This window comes from Dendrobates tinctorius, unplaced genomic scaffold, assembly GCF_039654945.1.
Source record: "Dendrobates tinctorius isolate UK_male_01 unplaced genomic scaffold, ASM3965494v1 ptg000162l, whole genome shotgun sequence".
NCBI lineage: Eukaryota > Metazoa > Chordata > Amphibia > Anura > Dendrobatidae > Dendrobates > Dendrobates tinctorius.
The window spans coordinates 44,547,546-44,560,611 of record NW_027361829.1 but is presented as its reverse complement, the minus strand read 5'-3'; positions in this window follow the sequence as shown (position 1 = coordinate 44,560,611).

Below are 13,066 nucleotides of genomic sequence, written 5' to 3'. Positions count from 1 at the left end.
TATGTTGCCAAAGACGCACATGTCTGTATAAAGGGCAAAGTGCAACATGTTGGTGAGATGCTGAATTAGAGAAAGCAGATCAGTGTTGGAGGAAAACCAAACAAACGGATGCTAGTGAAAAACTAAGTCTAAAGAGGAGTGCACTGACCGTAACTATAAAAAACACACCCGTGGCACAAGCTTCTTCATCTTCACCCATACATATTACCAATAATATCCTAATGTTCCAGTCTAAAATTAATTGTCCTAGTGTAACGAACACTGTTAAAGGAAAGGCATAAAACGTACATAACCACGACCCTTGAAAACACCTGATTTCCTCTTTACAACATATGGACGATGATGGTATTGATAACGACTTAGAAATTTACCACATCCACACCAATAAGATGAAGATCACAGCTGCAAACAAATAAGCAAAAAAGGCAGTGAATGTCTGGAAATTCATTTTCTCTAGGGAAAAGTTTACCTCTTACTAAAGTGGTACCGAATGAGGCATACACAGCTCTCAGGTGTACTCTACATGAGATGCTTGATGTACTCTGATTTGTCCGTGTCCACTTTTTGAAAGCGAGCAGAAAAGAACGAAGATATAGGGGGAAGACGTGTGATTTTGGTCAGTAAGGAGGTGATGTCAGGTACAGATAGGTAGATTTGCGTGTCATCAGCATAGTGATGATATTGCAAACCGTGCCATTACATTAGCTGTCCCAGGCCGAAGGTGTAGATGGAGAAGAGTAGGGGTCCTAGAACAGAGCCTTGGGGAACACCGAAAGACAGTTGTCGAGGTGATGAGGTGGAGTGGGGGACGGAGACAATGAATGTTCCCCTACCAGTTTTGTTTTTTTTAAAGACTCTGCTGATAACCCTAAAAAGGACATTTGCAACACCGGTCATGGCCACATCAGCAGGGGTAGTAAAATTACCAGCCTTATCACCACCAGCATGATCAGGCGCATGGCAGCAAAGCACCCGACTAGGCTCCATGAACAGTATCTGAGGGTGATACCACTGCTTCTTCTGCCGCTGTGCATGTCAGCCAATCCCCTGTCCAAGGTGCATGCGAAGATGCCTACTACCCTGCACCTGCCGTTGACCACAGTCAAATAGCACCATCATCAAGCACGTCCACATCCTTGCCCCAGTGCAGCCTTCAGTTGTCCATACCCCAGTCATTGGACCGTAAGCGGAAAGATGCAGCCAACGGCCCACAGGCCACACTACTAAATTCACAAATTTTTGTTTGTGCTCTAAATGTTGCATATTAGGGTAGTGGGAGACGGACGCTTTCTGCTACCTGATGGCAGTGACAGTAGCAAGCTACTCGGTCCTCACCCACCACTATTTCTCTGGGTATGCCGTCACGACATTACACAAGCAAGCATGTGTCCCACAACATTACCCAGGCCATCAACAATGCTGTTACAGGGAAAGTGCACCTAACCATGGACCCGTGGACAAGTGCTTGTGGGCAGGGATGGTACATCTCGCTGACAGCACACTGAGATTGCGTAGAAGTCATGACCCAGTTAGACATTGGGAGACCATGTCACAGATGTATGGAGGAGACAGGTTGTGGAAGGCTTTGTATGTCATATTTAGGGTTTTGAACTGTAGACTATGGGCAATAGGAAGGCAGTGAAGGGCATGGCAGAGAGGAGAGGCTGGGGAATAATGGAGGGACAGTTGGATTACTCTGGCAGCAGAGTTTGGATAGATTTGAGTGGTGCAAGAGTGCTAGAGGGGAGGCTAGAGAGTATAAGGTTGCAATAGTTGAGGCAGGAGATCATGAGAGCGTGCACAAACATTTTTGAATTTTCTTGGAATGTAAGGATCCAGGAAATGTTTTTGAGTTGCAATGGGCCGGAGGAGGCAAGGGCTTGGACCTTAGCTTGAAAGAGAGGGCAGAGTCGAGTATCACCCCAAGGGCACAAACATGCGGGAATATTTGTCCCAGTGTGCCATCCCAGCATTGCACAGGCACGTATCCCACAACATTACCCGTGCCCTCCACAATATTGTTACTTGGAAAGTTCACCTAACCACAAACACATGGACAAGTGCTTGTTGGCAGGAACGGTACATCTCACTGAGGGCACAATGGGTTAACAAAGTGGAAGCCGGGACCCACTCCAACCTTGGTATGGTGCACATCCTCCCAAACCTTGAGTATTACGGGCCCTACGTCAATCTGGGTTGCGCCCACAGTCTTCAGCTCCTGCACCTCCTCCTTCGCCTTCTCTTTAGCCTCCAGTTACAAAAGGCAGCACATCAGTCACAAGCTGGAAGCACTGCAGCACTGCCAAATGAAAGCGGGAACAGGCTGTGCTGAAGCTAACATGCTTCTGTTACAAACCCCAAAATGCTGAAGAGTTGTGGACAGCTCTGAAAGAGCAGGCAGATCGGTGGCTGAGATGGCTGAACCCACAGCCAGGCATGGTTGTGTGTGACAATGTCTGGAACCTGATGGCTGCTCTGTGTCGAGGCGAGCTCACACACGTGCCATGCCTGGCTCATGTGCTTAACCAAATTGGTCATCATTTTTTGAAAAGCGACACGGAGCTGGCAGATCTGCTCGGAAAAGTGCAATGCTCAAAATACCCATTTGAGAAAGTCAGCTACAGCTTCATCCGCCCTTCCCGTGATTCAGCAGCGCTTGCAGCTTCTGGCTCAACGACTGGTGTGTGATGCCCCCAGGCCTTGGAACTCTACACTGCAGATGTTGGAAAGGATTTTTGAGAAGAAGAAGGCAGTTGTTGAATAGTCTACCAGCATCAACAAGATTGTTGGTATTCAGTTCTTCTTCAAACATAACATGTGAGGAGTGGACATGGATGTCTGACATATGTAACATCCTCCAAAACTTTGACAAATCCACAAAGAGGGTGTTAGGCATCAGGTTCCTGCCTCTGCACAGGAGGAATCCTGACCCTTGCCTTTTGTGGTCTCCCATTTCTCTCCAGCCGCAGAGGAGCCTGCTCAGCAAAGACGTCTTTCCCAGCGTCTAGCTCAGTCTAGCACTGTGGGTTTGGTTGCTGCTGCTGCCACCCCTGGTCCAGCTATAGCAACGCATGCTGTTCAGCACCGAGCTACTCCAGGGACTAAGTCCTCCTTTCGGTCTACTGAGCATGCCCATGGGATGATCTCTCATTGGAGATCGGAGGTCACATGCTCAGGTCCTTCTCCAGCTCGGATTTGACCATCAGGAAGGTCCCGGAATGACGCTGCTATAAAAGGTTTGCATGGCCTGGTTCGCATGGTTCGCTAGTATACACTGTATTTGGTAGAGATGTGTGTGATGATGGATGCTTGTGAACCGCTGAATGGCTCATTATGAAACCCCTTCCCTTTGATACGCATGTTATTAGGGTTAAAGTTCAGAGTCAGCACCTAGCGCCTGTGTGCGCCAATCTACCTAAGGCACCACGCTACCGCAGGTACCGCAGCATCCGTTAGTGCGGCACCGTTCGCGTCCTATGCGCTTTCAGGCCTGAGTTTGGGCTGGTTAGTGCCGTCCGCCAGAGCTGCGCTGTGTGGTAAGCAACGTTCAGCTGCACCCTGTGACTTCTAACAGGGCACAGCATCCTACAGGTGTCTGTTCAGGCATCGAGGTTTGCGGTGTCGAGCACTAGTGTGACTAGAGGGACTCTAACCCAGTGTCTCAGGGGTGGAGTTCTGTGTGTATACACCAGTGCTCACATTGCTGCAGCATTTGTGTTTGGCGGTCGGGCGGCTCTGTGAGGTAACAGAGTCTGCCTCTGTTCTCACTAGGTGGAGTTAACCCTGTGTGTTCCTCTATTGTACCACCACATAACTTCGGCCATTACCGAGCAGAAGTTACCATCTCTGCACGGTGGACCCCGGGCTGCGAACGCACCTTATCCCTTCTTTATTATTTGGTGCGTTCCAGCCCGTAAAAGAGGGTGAGCATCAATGACACCATAATTAACGTCTCCATCCTGCTTATCTGTGTTCTAATTTGAAGATTGAGAGCTATTATTGAGTGAAAACATATTTACCGTTTAACAGTTTCAAACACAACAGTCCAAAGTAACAACGATAATAATCCAATAATTAAACCAAACCAAAACAAAACTACCCTGCTGGTGACAGCTTACAATCTACACTAAGTAACAATGATAATAATTAAACCAAAACAAAACGATCCTGCTCGTGACATCTTACAATCTAAAATGAGGTGGGGGAGATAAAAAATTCAGGTGTGTATTTACAAGAAGGTATTTACAATGATGTTTGTACAATGATATTACTGAGGTTAGTTCTAAGTGTTGGAGGCCTGGCCTGAGGGCAAGGAGTAGGAGGAGTGCATGGTCAGTCGTTCTTTTGGTGAGGACACAGAAGTATTGACTGTTAGCAGTCTTGCACGCATGGCTGAGTTTATGTTTGCCTTTCCCGTCACCCTCGCGTTATCAAAATTTTGGGTGACGGGCAATACTGATTGGTGACAAGTCTAGACCCACGCTACACAGAGAACTTTACATCTCTTTTTCCAAAGGCAGACAGGTGTACTAAAATATTGGAGGAACAGAGGGCCCTTCTTGCGGAATTATTAAAATAATTCACATCTGAAAACGCTGGCAGCAGAGTTCAAAGTTTGTTGGCCAAGCAAGGAGTACAGGTGGGACACAACTCCAAGCCAGCAAAGGCAGTGGAACACTGGCAAAGTTTGGGGAGAGTTTTCTCAGATCTTCCATCGCCCTGTCCCTGAGGCGCAGGGGACTCTCACATGGAGTGCAAGATTTTGAAAATGCTGAGGTACCTTGATGACTGTACCAATGTCCTCTGTGCCTTCTAATTATTGGCTATTCACGCTGAAAACGAGGCATAAACTGTCTCTCTCTACTGCACACGTGCGCTGTACTGCCGGTCAAGGAGCGCACGGCGCCTTGCTCTCTGGCGGTTACTGGGCAAACGGCGCCTTGGTAAATGGCAGTACCACTTTTATTGGTGGGAGACAATGCTTGTCCACGCCAAAAATCTTTGATGTCTTGCCCGATTTCTCTTAAGCTGGGCCCATGCCTCTAGGTCACCGGGTCTGTCTGCTGCATTTTGCCGCAGCGTCGGTGCTTCGGGTGCATAGATCACTGCCCCCCTTGCTGCTCACATGGTCACAGCTGGGGACTCACTCCTGCTTTGCTTTTTTTTTCCCTCAGCTTTCGGCCAGGTTCCCTGTCTAAACACGATCCCTCTTTCTGTGTAATAGGGCCTGTCCGTTACCCTATTCCTTCAACCGGGAATCAGCGCATGCAGCCTTGACAGTTCCGGAAACGGCGCAGCACAGATACCAGCAGCCCGGTCATCCTGACTCCGTCCATATCTGGCAAATCAGTTCTTTAATGCAAGCAGCATAAAAGGCATGTACTTCCAATTTTCTAGAGAAAATTGTACGGTACATCCAGAACAGATTCAGTTTGAAGGACTTTGCAGCTCATATCATTCCACAAGATGACACTAGTCTCATACTTAAAATTTTTGTTGGAAAATAATTTCCCCACTGATAGCTTGTGTATGTTTAGAATTATGTTACATCATTTGTGTGATTAATTATTCATACCTATTTGCTGCACAATATATTCATCTTTTTCTTCAAGGCTTTGGAATATAATGTTGTAAGTTAAAGCAACTTGTTGAAGTGTGTTTTACCTCAAATGTGAAACTACAGTACTTGTCAATTGTCATCTTTACTATTTATCCATTCCGTGTGCGGATAACCACCTCAATGATGTTATTGTCAAGAAAATAACATCTACACCAATACCACCTGCATTTCCTATTAATTCATCATGTTGCTGAAGTAGAGGTGAGATTAGGGACCTACATAACATCTGGAGACTGTAGTCGACATGACACTGTGCCACCACCCACTGGGGTATACCTACCAAGTTGACATACAGTAGTTTGTGCACAGCTGAACAGAGTTGTCAGAAAAAAAAATCCTTCAATAACATGTTTGATAGATTGTCTAGTGGAAACACCCATATAGTATTATTATTTAGTTATTTATATAGCGCCATTAATTCCATAGTGCTGTACATGACAAGGGGTTACATACATAGTAATAGATATCGTTTACCCAAATAAAAATTACAATGACAGACTGTTACAGAGGGAAAAGGACCTTGTCCTTGCCGACTTTCATTCTGCGGGAGAATGGGAAATTGGTGGGTGCGACACCTCGGGTGGTGGAGACGCCGCAGCTCGTGTGGTGGCATAGAAGTCACATCTACGACCACCACGCTCTCCAATTGACATCTCTGGAAATGCATCTGAAATGTCAAAATCTCTAGTTTCAGTTATAGAAAATGCGTAGGCTCCTTTTAAACGTCATCGTCCAACCAGTTCAGTATTAGTAGGTGAGGGCTTGTCAGAATCCTGCCCAGGAACACCTGAAGAGTAGTTGAGTCCTGTCCCGTGATCTTCAATGTTATCTTGCTATGGCTCTTCCACGCATGATTTCACAGAGACAGAGTACAATACAGAGTACAACACCGCCTAAGCGTTCACCCTCTGCTACTCAGACTTTCTATCTGCGCAGTGACTGCTTCTAGGCTGAAGATGATAATGGTGGTAGTAGTTGGAACATTTAACACAGTCATGAAGCTGCCATAGCAAATTGAAACAGAAATCTTTTTACCGACATACCCCACTATAAAAAATTTTTTTATTTTTTTGGGGATAAAAAAAGAGTGCTGAATATAACGAGAGTGACCGACTGCCCTAAAAAGGGAAGTTAGGCCTAAAATGCCTCAATTTGTATGTCACAGATAGACTCCACTGTAAAATGTGGCCTGTTTTTTAAAATAATGCAACATAGTGCTGTATATAACTTGAGTACCAGACAGGAAAACACTGGAGTACTGGCCTACAATCCACAAATTTTATCACACGGACGTACGAGGCGTGTCACAGATATACCACACTGTAAAATATGTATTTTTTTTGGGGGGTGGATGCAAAAGAGTGCTGGATATAATGAGAATTATGCAAATTGTCTCTTCAGAGAGGAAGAGGTCTAGAACTCTAGTGCCACCTATTGGAAGTAGCAATCCTAAAAGTCAATGTCGACCCTTTAACGAGCCTTGTTACATGACTTAGGATAAAAGCCAAGCCAGAATCTCAATTTGCAGACACTGTTTTTTTTCCCGGGTACTGCCCCTCGTCAGTGCAAAGTGTGAGATCTGGTTTGGCTATGAGAGAGGGGTCTGACCGATATCCAAGAAGTATAATTTCTCCTTGCGGAGAATGACATGCTAAGCATGTCGAGATGAGGAGACTTAAAGCCGCAATGCTCCTCTGGCAAATATGCTTATTATGCAAATTGTCTCTTCAGATAGGAAGAGGACTAGAACTCTAGTGCCACCTATTGGAAGTAGCAATCCTAAAAGTCAATGTCGACCCTTTAACGAGCCTTGTTACATGACTTATAATGAGAGTGACAGACTGCCCAAAAAAGGGAATTTAGGCATAAAATACCTCAATTTTTGACACATTGATCTATGAGGCGTGTCACAGAGAGACCCCACTGTAAAATGTAGCCTGTTTTTTTAAAATAATGCAACATAGTGCTGCATATAAGTACAGTGACACCAAGGACAAAAAAAGAAAACTGCTGTAAACTGGCAAAACTTTGAGCACGCACAGATATGAGCTGGCACGGAGATACGACAAATGTGATTTTTGTATTTTTGTTTTTTTTTTGCTAAATAGTGCTGTATATACAGTAAGTACAGTTTCACCCAGGACAAAAAAAGAAAAGCACCATAAACTGGCCAAACTTTGATCACGCATAGATATGAGCTAGCATGGACATACCACAAAAACAAATGTGTTTTTTGTTTTCTTTTTTTTTTGCTAAATAGTGCTGTATATAAGTACAGTTTCACCCAGGTCAAAAAAGAAAAACGCTGTAAACTGCCCAAACTTTGAGCACACGCAGATATGAGTTGCCACGGAGATACCACTACAACAAATGTGTGGGCTGTTTTGTTTTTTTTGGCTAAATACTGCTGTATTTAAGTACAGTGACAGCCAGGACATAAAAAGAAAACCGCCGTAAACTGGCCAAACTTTAAGCTCGCACAGATATGAGCTGCACAGAGATACCACTACGACAAATATGTGTTTTTTTCTTTTTTTTTTGGGGGGGGGGGGGGTAAATACTAAAGTATATAAGTACAGTGACACCCAAGACAAAAAAAGAAAACCGCCGTAAACTGGCCAAACTTTGATCACGCACAGATATGAGCTGGCACAGAGATGCCACACCAAAAAATGTGTGGCTTGTATTCCAATTACACCTGGGGCTATCTATATATGGCCAATATATCCTACAGGTAGCGGCAACAGCACTAGAACACAGAAAGGAAATGGATCCTCTTGATGTATGCAATGATCTATAAACACACATACAGTGCCTGCAGGCCTTGCACTGATGTGTATAGGGCGATGTACACTTCCCTCCCTACCTAACACTGGAACCTATATACTCCGGAATAAGTCCTTAAAAGGACTGTTGGTTTAGCTGGATTTGAGTACTTTAGGATGGAAGAGCCCACACTAACTAATCAATCCCCAATTCTGACCCTACATTATCTCATTCCTGAGCTGAATGTGCCGGTGAGGGCGGCGTCCGGTTTCTTATACCCCTGATGATGCTGTGCGGCCAGCCAATCACTGCATGACCACAACAAAGAAGGCTGCGGCGTTTCATTGCCTGGCAGACAATCCTTGCATCGTGATTGGGTCTGTAAAGTCCGCCAAAAAAGCTGGATGGAAACCAGAGTTCCCGCCGACAGGGTACTCAGAAGGAAGCTAAGAAAAATGAAGCAAAACTTCTTTCCTGCATGCTGACCAATGCAAGAAGCCTGACCAATAAGATTGAAGATCTGGAGTTGGTAATGTATGAGGAAAAATACGACATAGTAGGAATAACTGAGACATGGTTAGATGACAGCTATGACTGGGCGGCTAACTTGCAAGGATATGATTTGTTTAGGAGGGATCGTAAAACAAGGAAAGGGGGTGGAGTCTACATATAAAGTCCACTTTAAAACCCACACTAAGAGAAGATATACAAGAGGGAAATGAAGAGGTGGAGTCTCTATGGGTGGAGATACAAGGAGAGAAAAGTAATAAAATCCTCATAGGGGTTTGTTATAAGCCACCAAATATAACAGAAACCACTGAAAATGTATTATTGAAACAAATAGACAAAGCAGCAAATCACAATGAGGTGATTATTATGGGGGACTTCAACTACCCCGACATAGACTGGGAAACTGAAACCTGCGTATCTCAGAAAGGAAACCAATTTCTGTCAATAACCAAGGATAATTATCTGTCACAACTTGTGCAGGGCCCAACTAGAGGGACAGCCCTTCTGGACTTAATTTTAAGCAACAGGCCAGATAGAATAACAGAAGTACGAGTTGATGGGCACCTAGGGAACAGTGACCACAATATAATACAATTCCACTTGTCCTTCAGTAAGGTGCCCTGGAAGGGGGTTACGAAAACGCTGAATTTCAGGAAAGCAAAGTTTGATCAGCTTAGAGAGGACCTTCGCCGAATTGATTGGGACAATGTCCTCAAAAATAGGAGCACAGAAAATAAATGGGAAATATTTAAATCAGTTTTACACACCCACTGCGAGCTAGACATACCGTACAGAAATAAAAGGGCTAGGAACAGGAGAACACCAATGTGGCTAAATAAGGATGTAAAAAGGGCAATAAATAACAAGAACAAGGCATTTAGGAAGCTAAAACAAGAAGGCAATGAAGAAGCATTAAAAAGTTATAGAGAAAAAAATAAAATGTGTAAAAAACAAATACATTTAGCAAAAGTGGAAACTGAGAGACTCATTGCTAAGGAAAGTAAAACAAACCCCAAACTATTCTTTAATTATATAAACAGTAAAAAGATTAAAATTGATGGTGTCGGCCCTTTAAAGAACAATGAGGGTGAAATCATAGAGAGCGATGTGGGAAAAGCAAATGTTTTAAATACTTTTTTCTCAACATTGTTCACACAGGAAAAGGATTTGCCAGGGGAAATGCAGAGTGATAATGTAAACTCCCCATTAAGTATTACCTGCCTTACCCAGGAAGAAGTGCAGAACCGCCTTAGTAAGATTAAAATTGACAAATCACCAGGCCCTGATGGCATTCACCCTCGAGTATTAAGGGAGTTAAGTAATGTGATAGACAGGCCTCTATTCCTTATATTTAAAGACTCTATAGAAACAGGGTCTGTTCCTTTTGATTGGCGGCAAGCAAATGTGGTACCAATATTCAAAAAGGGGTGTAAAAGGGAACCTGGAAACTATAGGCCGGTAAGCTTAACATCTGTTGTGGGTACAATTTTTGAAGGGTTTCTAAGGGATACCATTATGGAATATCTCAATCTTAATAAATGTTTAACTCCATATCAACATGGATTTATGAAGGATCGCTCCTGTCAAACTAACCTGATCAGCTTCTATGAGGATGTAAGCTCTCAAATGGACCATGGAGAATCATTGGATGTCATTTATCTCGACTTCTCTAAAGCATTTGACACTGTCCCACATAAAAGATTGGTAAGTAAGATGAGAAAGCTTGGGCTAAGGGAAAATGTGTGTAGATGGGTAGGTAGCTGGCTTAGTGATAGAAAACAAAGAGTGGTTATTAATGGTGCATACTCAGATTGGGCCAGGGTTACTAGTGGGGTACCACAGGGTTCTGTATTGGGCCCCCTACTATTTAATATATTTAATAATGATCTAGTGGATGGCTTACACAGTAAAATATCAGTATTTGCAGATGATACAAAACTATGTAAGGTAGTTAACACAAAGGAGGACAGTTTGCAACTACAGAGAGATTTGAGTAAATTGGAGAATTGGGCTGAAAAATGGCAAATGAGGTTTATCATAGATAAGTGTAAGGTTATGCACATGGGAAGGAGAAACAGATGCTACAATTACTTATTAAATGGGAAACTGCTGGGGAAATCAGACATGGAAAAAGACTTAGGCATCTTAGTCAATAAGAAGCTAAATTGGAGTGCCCAGTGTCAGGCAGCTGCCACCAAAGCAAATAGGGTCATGGGATGCATAAGAAGAGGTCTGGGGACACGAGATGAAAACATAATTCTCCCTCTGTACAAATCACTCGTCAGACCACACTTGGAGTATTGTGTGCAATTTTGGATGCCGTTGCTCAAGAAAGACATTACTGAACTTGAAAGGGTTCAAAGGCGGGCTACTAAAATGATAAATGGAGTTGGTTCACTACAATACCCAGAAAGGTTATCAAAATTAGGTCTATTTACTCTAGAAAAGAGAAGACTTAGGGGAGACTTAATATATATGTACAAGTATATCAGAGGGCAATACAGAGATCTCTCCAATGAACTGTTTGTTCCAAGGACTGTGACAAGAACAAGGGGGCATTCTCTTCGTTTGGAGGAAAGACAATTTCTGCACAAGCATAGAAGAGGGTTCATCACGGTAAGAGCAGTGAGGCTCTGGAATTCAATTCCTGAGGGAGTGGTGATGGCCAACTCACTGAATGAATTTAAGAAAGGAATGGATGCTTTTCTTGTGAGATATAGAAGGTTATGAATAACATAATATTATAGGTAGATGGTTGACCCAGCTTAGGGGAAGGAATTTTTTTCCCTAAGGAGAAAATTGGCTTCTACTCTGTGGGTTTTTTGCCTTCCCCAGGATCAACAATGCAGAACAGCTGCACTAAAAATAGGCTGAACTAGATGGACATAAGGTCTTCCTTCAGCCTTCAAAACTATGTTACTATGTTAATCCCGGAAATGCTCGGTGCTCGCCGAGTACACCGAGTAGCGTGATACTCGGGCAAGTAACGAGTAGTGGCGAGCACATTCTCTCATCACTATATATAAATAACAATTTCTATTTGAATTAAGTTAAAAAACCTAAAAAGTAGTAAATTGATTACTGGTATTATAGTGGTGTCTTGTTTATTTTTTATAATGAGATAGTTACTGCTATATATGCAATCTAACTATAGCCTTTTCACTGAAAATTACTATAGTTATATTTATGCATGTAATTTGCATTGTATGCTGTGTAGACTAGATTTAGTGCAATTTAATTTGGTATCTACAGGGTGGGCCATTTATATGGATGCACCTAAATAAAATGGGAATGGTTGGTGATATGAACTTCGTGTTTGTGGCACATTAGTATATGTGAGGGGGAAAACTTTTCAAGATGGGTGGTGACCATGGTGGCCATTTTGAAGTCAGCCATTTTGGATCCAACTTTATGTTTTTCAATGGGAAGAGGATCTTGTGACACATCAAACTTATTGAGAATTTTAAAAGAAAAACAATGGTGTGCTTGGTTTTAGTGTAACTTTATTCTTTCATGAGTTATTTACAAGTTTCTCTTTGTTTACAGCCATTGACATGTCACAGAGGTTAACACGTGAGGAGCGGATAGAAATTGTGTTGATGTCTGGTGAACGCAGTAGCCGGGTCATTGCAGTAGATTTCAGAGCAAAATACCCTACGCAAGAAAACTGTCACCATCCGTTATTGATCCCCCTGACTTGTCTATGACCCTGCGTTTGCTTATTCCTTTACTACTGTGCTACAGTCTAGGATCTGACCCGGCTTGTTTGACTTCTCTGGTGGTAGCTTCGCTGCTGCATGGCAGGTCTGCTTCATCTGTGTGCATGACCTCTTTCTGCTCTGTCGCCACCTTGCAGAGCTAGCTTCTCCCTGCATTGCAGCAGCGTGATATTATAACTGACCACTGACAGTTTTTTTTCTTTGCTTCGCTCCTTTTGGATCCGCTGCACACTCTTGTGGGTCAGATGTCAAATCTGACCCAAATGATGCAGGATATGTCAGTGGAACATAGGGCTCTTGCTTCTTCTCATAACCAACTGCAGAGGGAGCTTTCTGGGATGGTTAAATCTTTTCAGGGTTCTATTCCCCAATCTGTCTGAAAGCACTCGGACACTGTTGATGTTTCGCTGCACTCTCCTGAACCTACGGTCAGGCTCCTAGATACCTTCTC